Source organism: Chaetura pelagica, unplaced genomic scaffold, assembly GCF_000747805.2.
Source record: "Chaetura pelagica isolate M959 unplaced genomic scaffold, ChaPel_1.0 scaffold246, whole genome shotgun sequence".
Classification (NCBI taxonomy): domain Eukaryota; kingdom Metazoa; phylum Chordata; class Aves; order Apodiformes; family Apodidae; genus Chaetura; species Chaetura pelagica.
Genome location: NW_009953647.1, coordinates 227,475 through 251,668, shown reverse-complemented (window position 1 = coordinate 251,668; position 24,194 = coordinate 227,475). Strand labels below are relative to the sequence as shown.

General features: G+C 41.5%; 1 protein-coding gene across 1 annotated transcript in view; it reads right to left on the bottom strand.

The window, feature by feature from the left end:
* Positions 1-24,194, bottom strand: part of DNM3 (dynamin 3) — a gene marked incomplete at its 5' end in the record, with an annotated part of 135,180 nt that overhangs the window by 10,798 nt on the left and 100,188 nt on the right. The window lies entirely within an intron of this gene.

Here is a 24,194-nt window from a genome sequence, read left to right as displayed (position 1 = left end):
CAGGAATGCAGATCTGATGGGTAAGGTATCAACATGAGATTCAGACTTCAGTAAAGCTTTTTGACACAATCTCAAGTGACATTTTTCTAAAGGGTGCTCCCCCTGAAATTACTGGTTGGATGCTCATTTCCATAGAAAAGCTGTCAGTGGCTCACTGTCAAACTGGAAAATTCTTTCAAGGGGACTTTCATATGAGCTGTATTTTTAAATGTGATTATTAGTGCCTTAATGCTCAGGTGTGTGGATTGTAGTCTATGTTTATTACACTTACAGATGAAAAGAAACTGAGAGGGGGTGCACATATGTGATATGACAGGACCAGAATTCACAATGATCTGGATAAACAGTTTAAAAATCTAGATACAATTATTTATAAATAGAAAATATTTTAATTGGGCATGAATAATTCAGTTATAAACATAAAGCATGAGAAAAGCCACTTAAGAGCAGTTCAGCAGAAAAAGAACTGTGTCTATGGTATAATATAAGCAGAATATTAGTCAACACTGTCTTGCTATTATGAAATCAGTACAAGAATTGAGCATCCAATTCTCGTTATCATACTACCAGGATTTTTTGGCACATTTTGAGAGTGTACAGAGAAAATAGCTGAAGATGACGTTCAGGGCTCTGCAAAATACTCGTTGAAAGGAAAGCTAAGATCAGTTGGGACTGATGAGTTCAAAATAAACCACCTGTAAGAGAGAAATTAGCATCTTTGTGGGTAGATAAGCATGTCAAACAAATATTCAGAAGGTGTTTTATGGTAAGAACAGTGAAGCACAGAAATAGATGGACAAGGCAAGTCACAGAGGCTCCTCCAAAGATTAGACCAGTATCTCTCAGAAATGGCCTAGGCACAGAGATCCTGCCTTGAGGCAGGGGAAAGAACTAAACAACCTCTTGCAGCCCTTCCATCCAGTGGATGATACTGGGTGCAAAGCAGCATGAAATCATAAGCCTAGAGCATTGCAACAATAAAAAATAAAAAATGCAATTACAGTATCTTGTACTTTTTTGTTTTTGTTCTATGCAAAAATAATAAAAAAAAAAAACATTGCCATGAATAGCTACCTCCCCTCAAAGAATCTGTACTCCAGTTTCACCATTTGCTGCCATGTACATCTCTCACACAAAGCACTTTTACATAACCCTCGCTGCACTGCAAGTTTTGATTCAGGGCCAACAGCTGCTTCATGCCTTTCAGAACAGACTGCTGGACAAGCAAAAGCAGAAAGAGGCTGGCATAAGGAAAACAGCACCTTTGTTTATAAAACAAATACTACTTTGGAATTTGCAAACCTTTCAGTCAAAGAATTTCCTTGTCAAAACAACACATGAAGTGCCCCATATTTATAAGAGCACATAAGAAAAGATAACCTAGGTTGTGAGATGCTATTGATGTGATATATTAGCCATTCTTTCAGAATAGAAGGTCAATGGTTATTGGGAAGTCTCAAACAGTTGTGAGTTACCCTGGAAATCAAGTAATGATTATAAAGACTTGATGATTAGCCCAGGAGATGTTCAGGCTGAAGTTTACTGTGCATTTGTTACCAAATGTATAAAACATGTTCCAGGGACAACAGCCTGTGTCCAGCAGTGGATGGACATTAATTGTGAAGGGAATGTTATCATTTGCTGTGAAAGGAGGTAATCAATGGGTGGAGGCATCACCTGGATGGACAACTGAGGATTAAAAGATTAAAGCTACTGGCTATGATATGTAGTTCCTCTAAGAAGCAAAAATAATAGTCTTGGAGCTTCTACCCAAGGCAACAAAAAGCAGGAGAATTAGTAATCGAAGACATTGATCAGAGAAGTATTAACAGTCAACATGAAGATCAAAACAACACCTTGCCTTTCATCTCTGTTATCTACCTCCTTACCAAAAGCATTCTTAGAAGAAATGTTGGCAGAACTGATCACTGTTGCGTATTTCAGTTACTTAGCAGTAACCATACAAAAGAGGGTCGCTTACAAAATTTTCCTTATTCCAAGAACAGTAGACGAGGCTCAGCTGAAGGATTCCTTTGGGGACAAGGAATTGTCTTATTTTATGAGACTGAAAAGGGGCTAGTAAGTGCTCAGTACACAGTTAGTGGCTTGGTGAAAGCAAATGCTGGAAAACTCACTGCTTAAGATTACATGGTTAAAGCACAGCTTATGACTTCACGTGTCTACGTGTATGATAGAGAAGAGCTGCACGTTTTTCACAAAATGTGATCATTTCAGAGGCAGGCAACCAAAAAAATAAATTAAAAGAAAAAAAAAGAATTTAAAAAATCACAAATTCCTTTTTCCTAGATCCTGTGCTGAACTCCTGTTCTGTGACCCTCCTTCATTTTTTCCAGATGAGATGGTAACTTTTCAGTCCTTACCAGTCTGGTTTAAACAAATGTAAATGGAGGAGAAGGGCAGTGCTGGTTTCTGTGTGCACGCTGGGAAGGACAGGCTTGGAGGAGGCCTTGTAATGGGGGAGCTCTGTACAGTATCCAATGCAGGGGCTCTATAAATTACAGCTTTCGCTTTTATTTTTAGTTGATCTAATGCAATGTGTCACTTATAACTGCACTCTTTTCCATAATTAATGATGTCTAGGAAAAGATTCAGAAATTCTCCTCTGATAAGCACCTAGACAAACTTGATGTTTCCCCTCTGAGACACAAAAGAGGATGTTAAACTGTTTTTGCCCCCACATGCTTCAAGCCATGAGAAGTACCAGATCCATCTCTGCTGGATCAGACTAAGTCCTGGTTCACCACAAACTCCGTGCAGTACCGACAAAATGATCTCCATAGTAAATGATGCAAATAAGAAATGTCAGCATGTTCCAAAATTCCTCACTTAATCTTATTGCCAGTTGTATAGTCTGGATAATCAGTAAATAAATCCCTCTAACGTTGCTTAAATCCTTAGGGGCTGAATACACAGAGAGCACTTTCTAATTCATTCTCATTAACCTTCTTAGCCCTAAACAAAGCAATTTCCTACTTTTCTTAGTGTCTGATTTTTCCACTGGTCTCTGCAACACCTGATTTTGCAACAATGATTTCTCAGTTGTGATTTCTGTTTTGAACTGGCATTGTTCTTTCTCCTCACACATATGTTTGCTGGAATAGCACAAATCAGCAAGATTTAAAACCTCCCATTCTCAAGTTTGAAGCCCCTAAAGGGAAATTGCAGTTGTGATGCCAAGGAACACAGTCCTACGTTATTTGACTTTTCCTCAGCCAGGCTGACAGCAGAGGGGGAGGGAGGGAGGAAGGGAAGCGGAAGGGAGAGGAAGATGGCATTTTAATAGCACCCACACTGATTTCACACAGTTGGATCACTGTGCTCCAGAGCAGCTCCATTTCCTTTCCCCTTTGCCTCGCATTCAGTCAGTACTGCGAGGCCAGGCTCTACGGGAAAGATTCTCAATCTTTTCCTCCCAGCATGGTCTGCATCTTAATACAGAAATCAGTCTTATGGACACCTCCCCTCACAGGCTAGCTAGCTAGCCCTGCCTTTACCCCTAATTTTGACAGACTATTACCAGCTCAAGCCTTGCACAGACCACCCCACCCGCATCCCAGATGTGACTAAATGGGCCAGCATTCCTCCCACAACAAGACGGATTGTCCCCCCATCTTGAGCCCCAATTCTCATAGCCTCTGTAGCACCTCCCATAATTGTTTAGCTGAAAATAATTAATAACAGGAATGTATTTAATCTAATTTAACAAGTGGACATACAAGAACCACTAGTATCTTATGTAGATAAATCTACCTTTCCCAGATGTGAGTCGTATGCCAAACGTATCTTGGCCAGAGTTCTCGTCAAAATATTTCATTCGATAATTCAGGTCCTAGGATTCAAAACTCTCATGCACATTAATGGCTTTTCCATATGCCCTCCATCAGGCAGAGTGACAGTGGTCTACAAATTCTGGCAGTAACTCTTACCCCTTTACTAAGCATCACCAATCACCTTCATCCATACTCCCCATTTAAGAACCTTAACTTTGCAAGCAAAAACTGGACCTGCAGCATTCCTGTGGCAGAGAAGCCTCACAACAGATCAGGAGAGGAATCTGAAAACACTAAAAGGTTAACTGAAGGGTAACAAATACTGCTAAACAAAAGAAAGTCACCCATCTAGCAGCATTTTGGACTTGTGCCACAAGAACAGAAATGGAAAATTATTGGGTAAAATCATTTTCAAGGGAAGAAGTGAATTGTGGACATAATCCTGAACCAGATGAAGTTAGATACAGCTTTCTGATATAGTTTCTGGTTTGTATAAATATGCCAAAACCCTTCTAAATACTCTACAAAACCTGTAAAAAATGAAAGTTGGGCTTTTTCTCTCCCTAAAATAAAAATACATTGTATTGAAGGGACAGTGAGATTCTGGTAAGTCAATGCACATGTCTGTAAGCAACAAACATAAACACTTAATGTTATAAGACCACATGCTTGTTGGCACAAGCTAAAATGAAATATAAAATTTCAACCTTAAATCACTCTGCGCTCCTCTCTGTGAGGAAGTTAAAGGACATCAGTGATGAGCACTCTGAGGTCCAAGCAGACCCAATATAGAATTTACCTCTGTGGATAAGTTCAACTGGCTTTATTGTTGCCACAAACCACCCTAACCTCATACTTCAGTTGGATTTTTTTTTTAATGTAATTTTTTTTATGACAGATTGTAAAAAATGAAAGTTGGGCTTTTTCTCTCCCTAAAATAAAAATACATTGTATTGAAGGGACAGTGAGATTCTGGTAAGTCAATGCACATGTCTGTAAGCAACAAACATAAACACTTAATGTTATAAGACCACATGCTTGTTGGCACAAGCTAAAATGAAATATAAAATTTCAACCTTAAATCACTCTGCGCTACTCTCTGTGAGGAAGTTAAAGGACATCAGTGATGAGCACTCTGAGGTCCAAGCAGACCCAATATAGAATTTACCTCTGTGGATAAGTTCAACTGGCTTTATTGTTGCCACAAACCACCCTAACCTCATACTTCAGTTGGATTTTTTTTTTAATGTAATTTTTTTTCATGACAGATAGCATTTTCAAAGGTTTACTTCCCCCCCTCCCCCTTCTGTTACTTGTCAGCAGCAAAAGGTAAAGTCAAGTCTCATTTGACAGCTCTGATTTTTCAGCTCTTGCACAGCAATGTACAGTCAAGGAACCCTGTCCTTGCAGCAGCATGATGGAAATGCAAGCTTCTTTCAGACAGGGAACTCAGACATAGCTCACACCCACACTCCAAATAATTAGATTTATTTTTTTTTTTTGTCAAGAGGAGAAAGAACTTCCACACCATTAGAGCAAGACCCTCTCTTTTTAGAGGGTTAATGCCTGCTTAGCAGAGCTGGATAGTAAGAGTCATGGTTTAATGTATTGTCCCAGTGACTGAATGTCTCATGGTGAAGTTGCAGACAAAAAAGATTCACTCTTCTTCCTTCATGCTTCTATTTTAAAATGTTTTCTGCAATAAAATTACTGTGAGACAACTAAATTCAAGGATGGGCATGGAACTTGAACCCATGGCCTTCTGGCTTAGAGGTGATACTATTCCTAACTGAGCCAAAGTGACACATACATAATATGCTTTCAAGGTTTTTTGAGAGCTCTGTCATGATTTAAAAACACTAAGGCTTTGTGGTACAAACCACAGTGCAGGAAAGAACTGGGGCTCCCTCTCTACTGCTAATTTTAGCCGATGGATTGTTTATAATCTCCTGCAAAATATATAAAGCCTTGTTCTGCCTTAAGCTAAGAGAGAACAGCCTTTTAAAACTGATTTTTAATTATAATGTTCCCCTGCTTAATGGGATGGAGGCAGGTTCCAAAATTGTGTCAGGTTATATATGAAGTGATAAAATGAGGATGGGTGAGCTATTTTTAAACACATTCAGAAACTTTGAGGTCAAAATCCCTGAATTTATAGCCTTATGGCCACATTAAGACTCACAGATTATTAAGACCTGCATGTTGAAATTCATATATAATTTCATTTGAGACACCCTCTGCTTCAGAGCATGTGTTCCCTACCAGTCTGCCTGCCAAACCAGGGCCCCTAGGGAGCCACCTTTAAGCACAATAATATCCCTACTGTGGACAGGCATTTGAGAGACAAAGGGAATGAGATGCTTCGTATTCCTTCCGTTTCCCAAGACACTTAACAAGTGAGGGGCCTGCCTTTCCAGATGGGCAGGAAACTAGCGGGTTAGAGAGTTTAAGGAGTCTTAGGCAAAAGCACGTAGCTCCTCCTTACTCTACCCAGTCTGCAAAGCTAACACAGCCTCAGTTGTGGTGCTGTTCCCTCACCACAGACATGCTTCCCATTTGCAGAGGGCAGCTGGGCACCTGCTGCTGGGACAGGTTTGAGAGCTGCTGCCCAGGAACATTCAGCCTGGTTTAAACAAAAGCGATCCTGCCCTCTGCTTCCCCACCGCAGGGACAGGGGCTTTACAACAACTGCTGAAACATGCTTTTAACTGATTTTTAACAAAATCATTGTTCTGCTTGTGGAAATAAACCTCATACAAGCATGACCTGGGAAGGAATTGGCACTGTCTTTGCCCCCACAAGGTTCCTGGCACTGCTGAGTAATGCTCCTGATCTCAGTTTTCCTGTCCTTGACAGCCTACAAAAGCTTTAGGTCTGTCTTCCTCTGGAAGTCAATTAAGTGACAGCAAAGGCTTCAGGGCTCTGAGGACATTGCAAAATTATTTGTGCCTTTTACATTGTTCATTTTGTAGCTGAGGTAGCTTTTATGGGAAGCCATTGCACAGAGATGAGCACTTGTTTTGGAAAAGACCAGAGTGGTTAGAAACATCAGAGGAAGATAAAAGCCTCTAAAACTATTTTCAGGTGAGTGGATTTATTTGTCCAATATCTGCAGTTGCATTTACCTAAGCATCACCTAAACTTGTCATGTTTTCTATTTGGATTTCCATGCTGTGATGTGTGACATCAAATACTAATGATTTGTAAAAACATTAGCCAAAACTCAAACCTTTTCTTGATTGCTTATGGATTTTAAAAGGAGTAAAAGCACATAACATGCACAAAACAAAAGCCTTGTAAAAAAAGGTATAGTCCAAAAAAAAGAGCAGTTAAAAAAATCCAGTGTTCTTGATTCTGCTAGCAATTAACATACACTCATGTTTTAATCAAAAGGAGTTACTGGAATGGGTTCTATAGTATACCTATCAGAAGACAACCATGCACTTATTGGCATGAGAGGGTCTCCCACTTGGAGCAATGCTGAATGGATCCAAGTTCTTAGGCATTTTGCAAGTATTTTATATTTTTACATAGAATTAGACCATCCTATAAGCAATAAAGAATAATTCTTTCAAAACTTCCCTCTTTTATTCTGAAAATCTTTACTGATACAATAGCAATGTGGAGAGTTCAGAGGCATTTTCGCTCCTTGAGGTCAAGACACGTCATTCCTACTGACTTGAGAAATCTACCTTTCAGGTACCTTCCATTTCCAACTGCAGTCACAAAGATCTTCCTCCTGACATCCACAGGCATTTACTCAGACTACAGCAACAGCTTCCTTACACTTCAGGAGTGGCAAAACCAGTTTTAAAGCTTTTCCTACAGGTGCCCTTCCTGAGTTTGATTTTTGGGCACACAGAATTCCTGAACTTGGCTCTGCACCACAAATCATCCTTCAGCAACATCCTGTACTCCTGCATCCCACTCTGCTCCCAGCAAAGCCCCTGGCAAAATTCCCACCAAGTTTAATAGTCCTGTCCTACTCCCCCCGATCCCTAAGCGAGGTAATTTCTTTTCTCCAAGTATAAACAGAAATCAGCAGGTAAAAAAGCCGTGTCTGATGTGGCACTAAGGCTGTGGAATTTACTCCCATGTGAGAATGGCACAATAAAGTCATTTGTTTTAAAGTAAATTGAAAACATTCCAGTCCTTTCAGGCTTACAGCTATTAGCTTTAGTTTCTGCACAGCACTGTAGCATGTCTGGCATCAAAGGCACTTTGTACATTGCACTGAACTTGCCTTGGACACTGTTAGTGGACCATTAATCACAGTGAACAAAGATCCTATGCACACACACAAAAAAAGGACTGATTTTTCACATGTTCAGCATGGACTAGCAAAGGTTAACACCACAATTTTCTGGATACTACACATTTTGAGACATGAAGTGTTGACAAGGCATCTGAGAGGGCACAGATTTTTCAGTTGATTAGTACATATTCCACCTGAAACAATTCTTATTTGTGCATAATACTCTCTGGAGTAAGAAACATACCTCAGATTTCAATTCAGATACCTACAAAGGCATGAACTACTTTGCACCCACACGCAGATAGCATGTGTGTGTGATGGGGCAATGCTTATTGGCAAGAAAATTGACAGTGATATGAACCACAGTTCACATGAACCATGAATGACCATGGCTGGAGAAAGTGAAGGCTGATGTGAAACACGCACTAACAGATCAACTAGCCTGAGGGAACTGTGTATTTGGAAGTGTTGGAAGAGGAATGGAAACTGAACTGGTATGAAAATGAAAAGCCCTGGAAAGGAAAACCAGTCATTGGCCAGGCAAGCAGCAAAGGAGGCAGAGAGCAAAGGCCATGGTCTGGAACATCAGGCTGTGTTTTGGTGTGCAAATGCTCCATCATAGGAGGGTGAATTACTGCTTAAAGCTCCTCAGGGCTGTCATGGGCAGTTTCTTGTCATCCAGACCAGAGCACGAGAAAACTTACATCACTGGCCTTGAAACTTGCTATTTCACAAGATTAATTTCATCGGGGTCCTCAGAATAAAGTATTTTGGCTACCAAGCTTTCACAGACCAAAGTTTTTGCACTGGTACCAACTGTCTCAGGTGAAACAAAACTGGCTGTATCATCATTCTTTCCTACCCAGGACAGGGAAGCAGTGAGGGAATAAAACACTGCCCTCAAAAAAGAAAGATACATTGTGCCAAATCTCCTGAAAGTATTATAGAATGTCTTGGGTTGGAAGGGACTTATAAAGGTCATCTAGTCCAGCCCCCCTACAATAAGCAAGGACATCTCCAACTAGACCAGACTGCTCAGAACACCATCAAACCTGACTTTGAATGTCTCCAGGGATGGGGCCTCCACTACCTCTCTAAGCAGCTTGTTCCAGCGATCCACCACCCTCGTATTAAAAAACTTTTTCCTCATGTCCAACCTAAATTTATCCTTCTCTCACTGAAAACCATCACCCTTTGTCCTATCATTACATGCCCTAGTGAACAGCTCTTCCCCAGCCTTCTCACAGGCTCCTTTCAGGTACTGGAAGCTGCTATAAGGTCCCCCATGAGCCTTCCCTTTTTGAGACTCAACAACCGCAGCTCCCTCAGCCTCTCATAAGAGAGGTGCTCCAGCCCTCGGATCATTTTCATGGCCCTTCTCTGGACACAGTTCAACAGGTCCACATCTTTCTTGTGTTGAGGGCTCCAGAGTTGGACACAGAACTCCAGATGAGGTCTCACCAGAGCGGAGTAGAAGGGCAGAATGACCTCTCTCAATCTACTGGTGACACTTCTTTTGATACAGCCCAGGATGGAGTTGGCCTTCTGGGCTGCAACTGCACATTGGTGGCTCATGTCCAGCTTCAGATCCACTAGTCCCCCCAGGTCCTTTTCCACAGGGCTGCTCTCTAGCATGTCTTCCCCCAGCCTGTATTGGTATCTCTGGTTGCCCTGGCCCAGGTTCAGGACCCTGCACCTGGCCTTGCTGAACCCCATAAGGCTCACCTGGGCCCACTTCTCCAGCTTGTCCAGCTCCTCTGGATGGCATCCCATCCCTCTGGCATATCAACTGCACCACCCAGCTTGGTGTCATCAGCAAACTTGCTGAGGGTGCTCTCAATGCCACCGTCAATATAATTAATGAAGATAATAAATAACACTGGTCCCAGTAGGGACCCCTGAGAGACACCACTTGTCACTGTTTTTCATCTGGACATGGAGCCGTTGAGCCATCCACTCCTTGGATGTGACCATCTGGCTGATTCCTTATCCACCAAACAGTTCACTCATCAAATCCTTATCTTTCCAACTTAAGAGAGAAGGACATAGTGGGGGAATGTGTCAAAGGCCTTGCAGAAGTCCTGAAATTGCCAGTTAAAATTTTTTTCTGCCCATAAAAAAACCCATGAGATACTGCTGCACTATTTCCTTAAGAGTCAAATGAAACTGAGTTGCCAGAACAAAGGGATTTTATCACTACAGCATTGAAACTGCTTTTCAGCTTCCACAGGGTACAGAACTGCAGTCTTCAAGAGCCCTAGACAGTTAAACTGAAATAGCTCTGCATCTTATATGAACTATATATATGGCTCCCTTCCTTCCTCCCCCACAAGGTCCTTGTCTGTGTTCCAAACCATACTCCCCGGCCTCTGAGCTGGAAGGGCCTCTGCAATAGCTCTCCCATTAAGCTGGGCAGTATATCTGGGAGGACAGAGCAAAGGTATTTGGTTAGTGGCCTCCAAAAACTCCCATACACACACACTGATTGACCCAAAGCTCCTTTCTGTGCCTGGGAAAAGAGGAAAATGGCCTTTGGAAAAGAGGAATGTGGCCTTTGGAAAAGACTTTTCTCAATAAGCCACCAGGCATAGAGACTGTAGTTTGACCACTTTCTGCAGTGGGGGCTGGGGAAGTGCTTCATGTTCTATGGGTCTATGCAGCGCAATTTAGGGAGCCTGGTCAGACTAGAGAAGTGGTGTTAGGAAACAATTCCTGCCCTTCCAAGCATGATTTTCTCATTTCTGTCTCCAAACTGAAGGATCAGTCCTCTGAATCTTCACATTCTGTGGGTTTGTAAGTAGGGGGAGAGGAGCCTGGTCATAAAGAGTGATCTGTATGTCAGGAGAAGCAAACAGAAACTGTCACTGTCAGTACAGTGAGCTGGTCCCATGGGTGGACTTGTCATTTTCTGTCACCTTTCCAGAAGCCTTCCTCCATCTTGATAAAAGGGCATGACTCTTGTGTGAGAAGAGTGGGCAGCTGAAAAGGCAGATAAACAGTTGACTAAAGAACCTGATGCTCCCATTGCCATGTTGGCTGCTCACTACAGCTTCCACATAATGGAGAATGGAAGGAAAAACTTCATCCAAGACCCTAAAATTAGCATTTAAATTGGTAACAGCAAATTGGGCTGGACCCTCAGTACTAAGTATCACACTGGAGACAATAACCATGTCAGTGACTTGTCTCATCTAACAGAAGTATGCTGTAGAATTACTGGAGGATCAAATGACACATTTGAGGACCTGCTACTCCAGCTAAATCTTCGTATTTGTCTAGTAAAAACTTTTGGGGTGTTTATCAAAAGGGAAATGGTGGAAGGGGGTGAAAGGGAGGTGAACTCTTTAAAATATCATTTATTTTCTGGCTACCTTTCTTTCATACAAAAAAAAAAAGAAGAGTTCAGCTTAAATTACAGGCATGCAGACAAGCTTTCTCAGCCCCAGAAATCCATCCTACATGTTGATTAATAGTCAAACTGTTAGAGCTTTAGCATGAAAAATGGGCTAGGCTTCAACTGAAGATCGCCTGTAGCTAATGATGCAGTGGAATGAACATTTTCATTCCAGCTAAACCATTTCTGTTCCTGTAAAAATAAAGAAAACCAATCTTGGGTTAAAAAAGACTCAAGGAATTCTGCATACTTCTTGGCTTCAAATAATGCTGTGCATCTTAGCAAACCTGTATATACAGGATACGTTACCTGTGAAGTAAAACATACATATAATTACCTACAGGTACACGCAGAGTATAAGTAGCTGAAGTGAGGTCAGGGAAACAGAAGAGAAGTTGGTGACCAAAACCTAGAATTTCACATGTACAAGTGCATTACAGAGTTAGCAGCTCCTGTAACATAGCTCCTGTCTCAGACTAAAATAATTAAAATGCAATAAAAGAACACCACAAGGAAGTGCAGCGGGCTGTACAGCATCTGCCTGGCAAGGCTGCCTGACCCAGGCAGGACTTGCCTGGAGACCTCCCTGTGGTTCAGGCCCTGGCGCCATCAGTTGGGCTTGAAGTCAAAAGCGGTGGAAGGAGGTAATTAAAAGTGACTCTGCACCACTCTGCTGGCAAAAGACAGCTCCATTGCAGCCACCAAAAGAAAGGATTGGGAAAGGATTCATGCGTATGTAAGGCATGTCTCTCTCCAGCTTAGTGACAGCCATTATGGAAAAACAGCATTTCACAGCTTTTAACCTTCCTGCCAGTGAAGTCAAATACCAATTTTTTGTTTTCATTTCAACAAATAAAATGCAAATTCCTGTTTGGCCAATGTCAACAGCACATTGTCCCTATGCTGCAAGTAAGGTGCAGAGTTGAAAAACCACAACAAGGTAGAAAGCTGCAAAGTGGAATGACACACAAGTAGTGATTGCCACCAGCACTGCTGCTGGCTAGATCAGTGATTTTCAAGACTATGGAACTCAGAGAAGGTGCAGGGGAAGGCCATGAGGTTCAAACCATCCTGTTGGCTGCAGGAACAAGTATTAAAAAAAATTAAGAGAAAAGTCAGACCCCAGAAGGAGCAGAAGACACTGTGTTCCAACTCTAACCAGCTGAAGGAAAGTTTATATAAAAACAATCACTTGGTTAGTGACTCACAGGGAAAGAATCCCTAAGCTTTCTTCAGGGAAGCCCCAGTAAATAACATGTCTAAAAACACATGAAGATGGTGTTTGTTCCGTTACGATACTCAGTCCACATGATAAAACCTTTGGCAGTAGAACAACCTACTAAGCACAGTTCTCTTCGGGAAACCCAAAAAACAGTAAGAATTACCATGGCTGCTTGCAAAGTCTGCCTCATATTCTAGCTCTTGTATGACATGTCCAAAGCAAACTGCAAAGAAACATGAAAAGAATGCTTTTTGTTACAGCAATGGAAAGTGCTTCTTTGTTGACTACATCCAGTCGTGCTCTCAATCCATATAAATGCCTGGATTTCAATATATTCTGCATCTTTTATAACTAAATGTTATGGATTCAAATATCCTGCTGTACTACACCCAAAGAAACTGAAGAAAAAGCTCACTGCATGTGCAGCCTCTCTGGGATATGTTATCAGACACACAACAGGCTGGGCAAGAAATAAATAGTACCCTATCCAAAGAGGGATGGATATCACTTCCAATGTACAACTTTTTTGGCTATAAGGATTTTGGTGGGGCTATTTTATTTATTTTTTTCTTAATTAGCACAACATTTTGGAAGCAGGTTGTGACTTTAAGCAGATGTTCCAGCAAACAGACTTTAAACTCAATAAAGTTCATAAAAATAAGATAAATTGCAGTGGTTTCCAAACAAATTACCAGCTCTGAACACCATGATGTCTGAACTTGGACTGACTAGAAAATGCTACTGTTGGAGATTCCAGGTAGAAATACTAACAAAAGCATTCTCTGTCAAGCAGAGCTTACACACAGAGTTTATGCCATGTAGTTTTTGCAGATGTCCAGGAGGACAGAGTGGAAACTTGGTAGCGACCTCATAGTAAATTTACCTCACTGAGCAAGTTTTTAGCTTGTTAAGTATGAATGTGGACATTAAATTGCACTGGAAACCTCCCCTGCCCAAAGTTAATTCTTTTCATGCTGAATATAACATATATTACTTTATGTTGCTCCCTGTATTTTCAGCTGATGTAGATCGAAATAGACTGTAGACTCAAGAAATTTTCCAGGATTACCCAAAAACTTGTCAAGAAAAAACCTGAAGATTGGAAGCATTGAAAAGTCATTCCCAAGGGACTGTGGAGTTACCATAGTAAAGCAGTGTTTTTACCAAATTGCTCAGCAACAAAAGAGGTAGCATTACTGATATTTGAACTGTAATTTTCCATTGTCACTTGGGGGTTGAATTTGGACAGAACAGGGTATTTGTGACAATCTTTCAGGTATTTGTGACTATCTGAGCTCTGGTAGATAGCTTAATGCTCTTTTATATATGATGAAATGTATTTTATAAAAAGCTATGAGAGACCAACCTAAAGGTCACCAGTACTGAAGAAGAAAGAGCTTCATACAGAAAAAGTGCAGCTGTAAGACATAAGTAACTGCTTTAAAGCAGGAGCATCTTTTAAGTCAAGTAAACCATTCCAACACTCAAGATTCAACTAGAAAGAGGATAGGAAGGAATGACTTTGCCTGAAAAGCCATAAACATGCAAGAGGAACAGGTCACACTGAGAAGTGCTGCAACCTTTTAGCTTTTATGGAATGGCAATACTCCAAGACTTACCAGAGAAAAGATGTGTATTTAAGTACTCCATTGTTAATTTGAGTTCCCTTGCTTTATTGTCATGTTGCCCATGGGCAACTACCAGGAACCCAGCACTCAGGACAGCTGAGCTTCTTCTTCCAAGGACCCACTGTCTACAAAGGGAGACTGAAGTGCTATACAGTTCCTTGGAAGGAATAATCATAGAATTATAGAATCATCAAGGTTGGAAAAGACCTTCAAGGCCATCAAGTCCCACCATCCTACAACCCCTAACCACTAAACCATCTCCCAAAACCCCATGTCCACCTTTTTTTTTTAACACCTCCAGGGGCAGTGCCTCCACCACCTCCCTGGCAGCCTGTTCCAATGCCTCACCAAGAGAGTGATCACAGGTTACTCTAGAGACAGATCCCTAGAAATACCTGCAATTCCCCAATAGGATTCCATCAGAAAATATCTGAATTTTCACAGGAAAACATTGATACTTGTATACACTAAAGGAAACTCATTCAGCATACCTGAGCAAAGACACTTAAGTTTGTTGAACACACACCCATTCTGTTTTTGAAACAGTAATTTTCCAAATGTTTTCTTTTCCTCTTTCATGAAAGCAACAAAAGGAAAGAGAACTTCATATGTACGTTTACATCTAGGCTAGTTCACAAGGATTACTGACTTTAAATCACTTGAACAACTAACCCAACAAAACCTCTTGAGCAAATTTCCAAAAATACTTTGAGGCTGAGATGGTTCCCCCAGGTAAGGAGGGACACTGAAATAACTAGTGTCAAATTTTAGAGATGGCTTGAAGGGTCTGGTAAATAAGCAAAACAAAAGGACTAATCATCACTTGTTCTTAAAAGACAGGCAGAAAGAAAACACTGCATACTCAAAAGATGTAGGACTGAGATATTTTTAAAGAACAAAAGATTAAGACATCTTGCCAAACCTGCTCCAAACCACTCCTAATGCTGCCTTTTCAGGTTTGAAGAAAGAACTCCTATGAAAGAAATCATGCTGCTTCTTTACAGGAGTAATGTCCTCTGCTAGTCAGACTAGTGACAAACAGGTAATTTGTCTCAAAACCCTCTGTTTCCAGAGGCACTCAATGGCTAGTGTTAAACCTTTAACAAAACACACAGACAGGACACTGCTCCATAATTATCCGTCGATTCTGTCATGTCATTCTTTGACTGCAAGGAACCATGCTTTTACTCTAAGTTTGTAAAATGGGATCTTGGTCCACAACTACAGCTTCTAGACAAATAGTATCTATTCACAATATTAAAACCAGCTGCTGGAAAGGCATCATGCTGTGGCTTACAAAAGAAACTGTACAAATAAGATGGAAATAAATAAAAGAAATACAACGTGGGGCAGAAATCACAGACCCAATCAGACAATGCCAGGACTGGTTCTAGGATAGGAGAACTTGATTTTAGCAGAGCACTAATCAGATTACAGAAAGCCTGGGAAAAAAATCAACAGTCCCCTAAAAATGTACAGCAGTAAGGACAATACACCCACTCACAATGGGTGAACTTGTAACTCTCTGGGAGTTGATGCCATTGATTTCACCATGGCCATCTGCCAGCCCTTCCATGACCTAGACTGGTTGGTTGCAATTACACCATTTCTAAGCATACATCAGGTAAAGAGGGATTTCCTGCAGAGCAGTATATAACAAAGATCACAGACAGAGAGCTGATGTTTTCAAACTATTGAAGATGAGTGAAGGACAAGCTTCCTAAAGCAAGAGCTTTGATTTTCACTGTACCTTGGGCAACACAGATGGTGTTAAGGACTGCAGACAATGCTGGATTTTGTTCTCAGCTGTTAGCCTTTAACATTTTAATCAGCAGTGAGCCCTTAACCAGAAGTCATTGCTCTAGAAGTAAAGTCCTACAAATGAGGGCAATAATTTACCTTTCATAGAATCATAGAATGGTTAAGGTTGGAAGGGACCTCAAAGATCATCAGGTTCCAACCTTCCTGCTATGAGCAGGGACACCTCCCACTAGCCCAGGCTGTACAAGCCCTCATCCAACCTGGCCTTAAACACCTATAGGAGGGAGCTTCCACAATCTCCCTGGGCAACCTATTCCAGTGCCTTACTACCCCCATAGGACCTTGGTTACTTGTACATATGTAGAGCAATATACATTAGCCCACATATAAATATACCAGCTCTGCTCCCTGTATATTCCCATAACTCTGGAGAACCACACATCTGAGGCTGCCTGCTGGTGGCGTTGCTCATAGTATCAGACCATTACCAACATCAAAGCCCTCAGCTGAAGAACAGCAAGAAGCTAAGCCCATACAGCTCCTAGGTACACTGAGCTGACACAAAAACTTCACAGTCTCTTGGGTGTCTGCAGCCACATCTTAGGTCATGGGTGATGTGAAAGACAGGTTGAGCTATTTGGGGATGCCTGACTATGGGTGATGTGAAAGACAGGTTGAGCTATTTGGGGATGCCTGACTATATGCAGCTGCAAAAGTGGGTAACAGGGCAGCCTTGGCCATTTTGTTCACTGCCCTCACACGAAGAACAATCTCACTCATAGTGCTTCTGAGAATTTGCCATCTAAATCAGCCAGATTAGAATTGTGGTACAGTTGATTCCAGACTGTGGTCCTGAGAAACTAAAGACTAATTCTACACAGTGTCTGCACAACACAGCTAGGGACAACTGGCCTGTAACTGGAAAGACTTCATTATGTAGAATAATAGAATCACTTAGTTTGGAAATGATCTTCAAGATCACCAAGTCTAACCCTACTCTACCAAGTCCAGCACTAAACCATATTCCCAAGCACCACATCTAGACGACTTTAAACACATCCAAGGATGGTGACTCAACCACCTCCCTGGGCAGCCTGTTCCAATGCCCAACAACCCTTTCAGTGAAAAAGTTCTTCCTAATATCTAGACTAAACCTCCCCTGGCGCAGCTTAAGGCCATTTCCTCTTGTTCTATCACCAGTTGCTTGTGAGAAGAGACCAGCACCTACCTCTTTCCAACGTCCTCTTAGGTAGTTGTAGAGGACAATAAGGTCTCCCCTCAGCCTCCTTTTCTTCAGACTAAACAGCCCCTGTTCCCTCAGTTGCTCCTTATAAGACTTGTTCCTTAGACCCTTCACCAGGTTTGCTGCCCTTCTTTGGACACACTCCAGCATCTCAATGTCTTTCTTGTATTGAGGCGCTCAAAACTGGACACAATATTCAAGGTGAGGCCTCACCAATGCTGAGTACAGAGGGATGATCACCTACCTGGTCCTGCTTGTCACACTATTTCTAATACAGGCCAGGATGCCATTGGCCTTCTTGGCCACCTGGGCACACTGATGGCTCATATTCAGCCACATATAAATCAGTACCCCCAGGTCCTTTTCTGCTAAACAGCTTTCCAGGTGCTCTACCCCAAGCCTGTAGTGTTGCATGGGGTTGTTGTGGCCCAAGTGCAGAACCCAGCACTTGGCCTTGTTGAACTTCATACAATTGACCTCAGCCCATCAATCTAGTCAGTCCAAGTCTCTCTGCAGAGCCTCCCAACCCTCCAGGACTGTTCTCTCTCTGTTGCATTGTATTGCCAGCAGACACCTGGGAAGCTGAAGTCCCCCATTAGAACAAGGGGTAGCAATAGTGAAACCTCTCCCAACTGCTTACAGAATATGCCCTTCTTTGGACACACTCCAGCATCTCAATGTCTTTCTTGTATTGAGGCGCTCAAAACTGGACACAATATTCAAGGTGAGGCCTCACCAATGCTGAGTACAGAGGGATGATCACCTACCTGGTCCTGCTTGTCACACTATTTCTAATACAAGCCAGGATGCCATTGGCCTTCTTGGCCACCTGGGCACACTGATGGCTCATATTCAGCCACATATAAATCAGTACCCCCAGGTCCTTTTCTGCTAAACAGCTTTCCAGGTGCTCTACCCCAAGCCTGTAGTGTTGCATGGGGTTGTTGTGGCCCAAGTGCAGAACCCAGCACTTGGCCTTGTTGAACTTCATACAATTGACCTCAGCCCATCAATCTAGTCAGTCCAAGTCTCTCTGCAGAGCCTCCCAACCCTCCAGGACTGTTCTCTCTCTGTTGCATTGTATTGCCAGCAGACACCTGGGAAGCTGAAGTCCCCCATTAGAACAAGGGGTAGCAATAGTGAAACCTCTCCCAACTGCTTACAGAATATTTCATCCACCTCTTCATCCTGGTTGGGTGGAGTATAACCAACTCCAACCACTATATTACCTTTGTTGGCCTTCTCCTTGATCCATGGAGGTTCCTGCTTCCACTGGAAAATATCTAGGTCTGAAAATCAAGCAGTTTTAAACCACCAAAGTACAACTGAATGCCAGATCACATTGTTTAAGACTAATCTTTCTCATGGACTATCCTCCATGCTCTGGGTTAGCTTCTTTAGTTGGTTTCCCTAAATTGCCTTAGAAACACAGCATTGCATAGAAACACCAACATTTGAAGAGGTCAAGGTATCATATGCAACAAGTATTACTGGGAAGTTTGAGTATCTGCTATTTAAAGGGCCTGATATGGGCTTGAGACCTAGGGTCATGGTAAAAAAAAAGAGCAGAAATGTGAAGGAAAGACAGTAAGACCACTTGTTTCTCAACTGCAGAAACAGGGGTTTCAGGAACAAAGGTAAAGAAGTCACCAAAGAATCACACTGATCAAACACCACAAAATGTCGATAGCCTGATCTTCTTAGTGAGAAATCCCAATTCTCCAAAATCAGTACACTCAATATATCAAATGTCAGACCAGACAAGAAACAGAGGACAGGGAAGACATCAGTCAACCAAAGGCAACAATGGATCTAGGAAACGGGTGGGACAGGAGATGAGTGACTGCAGAAGAAGAGCACATTACATTGTGGAAGGAGAGTTATATAAGTGGAGAATTCAGCACCAGATGGAGGATTTTACACACAGAACATGGGACTTGAGTGTGACTTGGCATATGGAAAGTAATCATAAACCTATGTCCACAAAAAAAGATAAGTAGGAAAGGTTAAAGAAATCCAGAATGAACTATGGATCACACTAGACATTGCATATCTTAGTTTTTGCTCAAAACAGAGTCAGAAAAAACACCATTCAGTTTCTCCTGATCATTTTGTTTTCCCTTAAAATTAGAAAAGAGTTGTATCTGGCCATTTCCCAACTGCCCTCCACCCTCATGTCCAGTGACTACATTTCCTGTTACACTGTAAATGCTATGGAAGAGTGAGCCTGGTGACATTTTTGGCAGGAAAAAATCTTTCAAATTTTTATTTACTCTCAATTACTACTCGGGAGTAGGGTTTTTTGCAATTACTGACTTGGAAGACAAGGAAGTTATTTTAGGATTGTCCCAAAGCCTTGTTAGACTTGTTTCCCTTTCCGTACAGCCCATCGTGAGTGACCACATACTGCTGCACTAAAGGGGTAATCAGACCCTCCTCACTGCAGCTATTCTGTGACCTGGACACACATGGATTCCAGCTGCAGGTATCAGCCTGGAGTCCAAAGGACCTGTGTGGCAGAGGTTGGTGTAGCACTGTCCAGATGTACCTTCCTCTCCTCCAGCCAACTCTCAGCACTCATTGACCAGGGCTGGGAAAGCATCCTCAGAGGTTGGCCACCTTCACTGCCGTCCCCAGGGCCAGTCTTGCTGTATATCCAGAACAGGGCTGACCCTCACCCTCCATGACCTGAAACTTCACAACCTGAGGGGTTTCACCTTTCTGTAGAGCATCAATGAAACACTTCATCATAGTGGAAGTGGTGCAAAAATTAGTTGTGCCATAAAGAATGAAGAATTTAAAAATACTTTCAGTATACAGATGCCAAAAGCCCAGTAAAGAGCCCACCATGAATACGTTACAGAAATAAAAAATGTTTGCTCATTCCTAAATTTCCTGGAGTTTGCTTAATGTCAGCAGTCCCCTTTAATAGCAGAAACATAAAACCCTGTGACAGCTATTGAACCCCCGACCCCTGATAGGCAGTTACCAGCTTTGCAGGGACTGGTTTTGAAATCACTCAGTCCATTAGCCTGCATCTTGTTACAGTCAATGCAACTGATGCAATACTATGAATCTCTTTTTCACTATACATTTTTAACTCTCTCGTGCCAGCAATTATTTTACTCTCACCAGAACATAAATCAGGGCTACTCTGTTTCTCAGGGAACAAGTTCTTATCTAATTTTTTTTAGAATTAGTAAATATTTAGGAGAACAAGAAGGCAGTTTTTATCTGAAATGTTTTCAAAGCCTTGAAACAGTGAGGCAGCAAGAAAGGGACTGAAAAACAGCCTGCCATTTCATTTCCTCCCTGTATTTTGGACTGCTTTTGACCCATGTGCATGCATGCACACTCACTTGCTTGGTCTGTTCCTTTGCCGTGACTTCATTGTAAAATTCAATTCATCTGTTCAAAGCAATGACTGAAACACTGTCTATAAAATCATGGCATTTTTCCACAAAAAAAAAATATCAGATATTTAACACTTATTAATTTGAAAGTTATTTTTAAACCTAGTTGGCCCAAAGTCAATTTCAGTCATAACCGAAGTGGATTCTTCTTTTCCTAGAATTCGTCTTCCTTTTCTTAACTATATTAGTGTTGTTTTGTTTTGTTGTTTTGGTTTTTTTTAAAGTAATAAAACCACTAGATGCATAGTTTATACTTCTGTCTACACCATTTTACCCTCCAACACACCAGCACAGTTTGCTTTTCTACTTACTACTATGCAACAAACCCCAAATGAGCCTACTTTTTGTAGTCAGGAACTTAACTCGAGCATGACTTTAGCAATCCCAGCACAGAACCACTTACTTCCAGTTTGAATCTGGCCAGGGCAGTCGTGGCACATCACCACAGTCAGTAACTGGCTGAGTCAGAGTTTATGTCTGGGAGGTAATTGAAGACCCTTCAGAAACGTGGCTGAATTTGAAAAAGAAAGCATCAGAGCCCTTGTTCAATGCAACTATACATGTGGCTTCTGCGACTGTATCTACATTTACATGTCAATAGCCAAGCATGAAACAGATGAACAGAAAGAGCTGTTGTCATATATGTAGGTAGAACCAGTATCTTAAGGAATAACAGACAAACTAACCTGGCAGGGAGAGTATTTTCTTTATCACTTCAAAGGAAATTCTGCTTTTCTGAAGAGAAAATGCAAACTAAATTACACTGACTTCACATGAGTATTATTACCTGCACTGTGCTCACTCCACTGAGGTAAGAATACAGGATTTATACACCTAAGTTCTACATGTTTTGTAAAGGGACTCAGCAAGCACAGAAATGCAAATTAATAATTAGAAGATTAGAACTTCATAGTCACTCTATCCACAAAAAGGAATCTAGTAGGATTTTTATTTTCCAAGTTGAATTTTCTTAAGTCTAAGATCAGCATTAAAGTGTTTGATCCTTCAAATTAAGTAGAAGTTATTGTCTGACTCAGTGCTTAAAGATGACAAAGGAAAAGTGTTTTTTTTATATTAAAAAGTGTTACTTCAGGGGTTTTTGTTGTTATTTTACTGCTCAAGTGCCCAGGGATTTGGAATCAAAATTTCCTAAGGTCCCAGCATCTATCTAATCTTTCAACCTAACCATGTTAAGAAGCAGAATGGACTTCATGAGAACGTCATAGGTTTTGCTCTGCAATGCTCTGCTCCTTCTGCCTCTGCGCAAGGCAGTTGAGTGGAGCTCAGTTTTAATATTAGTAAGATGGGGCTTGCCAACATGTGCTTGGTGAATGAGGTAGGTCTCCATTACCTCACTCTACACAACCCTTTTACAGATTGTATCCAGCAAAGCTTTTGAAGATATATTTATCTTTAACCATGTGAGAAATCTCACGTTAATGATTGTGCAACAATAAAAAGTAAAAATAAAAATTAGTAGTCAGCTGACGATTATAAACCCTCTTCACTTCCCTTTCCCCCCTTTTTCCTAGGAACTCATTAATCCCATGTTTATTTTTACTTTTGTATATCTTAGAGTGCATAGCTAAAGGCAGAGGTATAAAAGCAGCCACAATCTGAATGGATGGATGTACAAATGGCATGATCCACAGTCCAAATGCCAGGCAGGGCAGCAGCAGAAGGAGGGCTGCAGCTGTGCCAGCTGCCCAGTAAGTCTGTACCAGAACTGTAAGGGAGGATCATACAGCTTTGCAGCTGCATATGAAGGTTTGAGAAACCATCGTACTCCTTAACCTGCTGTTCCTCTCTTCTCCCCACCCCTTCTAAAAAATTCTCTTGACACCTCTCAGGTTTACCAACTTCATTTTCCATGCTGCTAGGCACAGAAATCTCAAGATATTTTGGGGCTTTGAGCCTCTGCAGGCAGCTGCAGGTTACTTCTATCTAATTGGGATAATGTAACCTCCAGAATTCACCATGAATTACCTGTTTTAAAGAGAAGGGGTTGGGGACACAGATGAGGATGCAATGATCCTTACAAGGGACTGGGTCCAAGAGAAAGATTACAGTGGTTTTCTGGAGATAAGTTACCTTCTGGCTGACAGTACAGGCCAGAGGAAGAACATTTCTCAACCTCAGCAAGAATTGCTCTTTGCTCAGAGTGAAAGGAGAGCAAACAGCTCCACTAGCCCTCACATCTCATAGGTTTCAGGTTTATCCTATACTTGTTTATGGGTATCCTGCCTTATGCTAGCAACTATATCAGATGCTACTGGTCCTGACTTCCCTGGGGTGTCTGGAGAACAGAGCTGGTCCATGCAACTCCTGATCTCCAGACTCTATTTCTCCCCACACCTAAGAGCTCTTTGGTGCCTCATCTATATCTACATTTCCCTTGACAGAGCATGTACAGTCTAACCTCTGTCCTCTAGAGATCAGATCAGCATTCACTGCAGCAGCAAAGCCTTAAGACAACATATTGTAAAGAAACATTATAAACATTACCTTGACATTTTAGTGTACACAGTTAACATTTACATTTCACACGACCTCTTTTATAAAGTCCCTCTCTCCGTGCCATCAATAAATGACTTTTCTTAACCCTTCCACACTCAACACTAAGAGCCCGTTTTCTCAGGCAGGCCAACAAAACAGAAGATTTTTGGTGCTTCTAAGTCCAGTTACTGTGAAGGCAGAAGTGGTCAAAAACTGCTTAAAAATAAAAAATTTAAAAGCAGATAAATTTCCCCAACCTTCAGAATATTTAAAATCCACCTGGGTCTTTCCCAAATACCTCAGAAATACTTCAAGCTCACTGTGAGATGCTACAGGCAATATGTCAGAGGCTAGTTTCAATATTTGCTGTGAAGCATCTTTTGATGCTCCAGATACATCTTCCCAAGGGTTAATATACCAAAACAGAGAGGAGGAAAAAAAAAATATCCCAAAACACAAATGCTGTATAACTTCTTTCCGTGGTATGACAGACTCTCTCTGCACCATATTCCAAAGTGTCAGATGTGTCATATCCATTCTTAAGCTTAGTAAAATGTCATTAAAAAATACTAACCCTGGGAACTGCTTGATTATTAGTTTATCAGATCAAGATCAGCAAAACTGTCTTTTTATGTGCTGCTTACTTTCAAAAAAAAAAACCCTTCCATGCATATTTCAGTTCTCCCTCTCCACACCCCACACCCTTCTGCTGCTGTCCAGCTGGAACACATCAAGGGTCTAGAAGCCAAGTCAAATGTTGACCCCACCCTCCTCCATCCATTTTAAGGCACCTTCAAAGCCAATACACTGATCTAGTTCAGCTTAGCCAACAACGCCAGCAAATCTGTTATTTAAGACTTTAGTGCTGGGTTTTTATAACTGCCCATTAATACAAGCTTTGATGTATGGTCAAAAAATCCAGCTGTAATGAGTTTCATCAGACTGTAGTAACCTTTCTTCAGAAGGTCTTTATTACTATACCTTCATAATC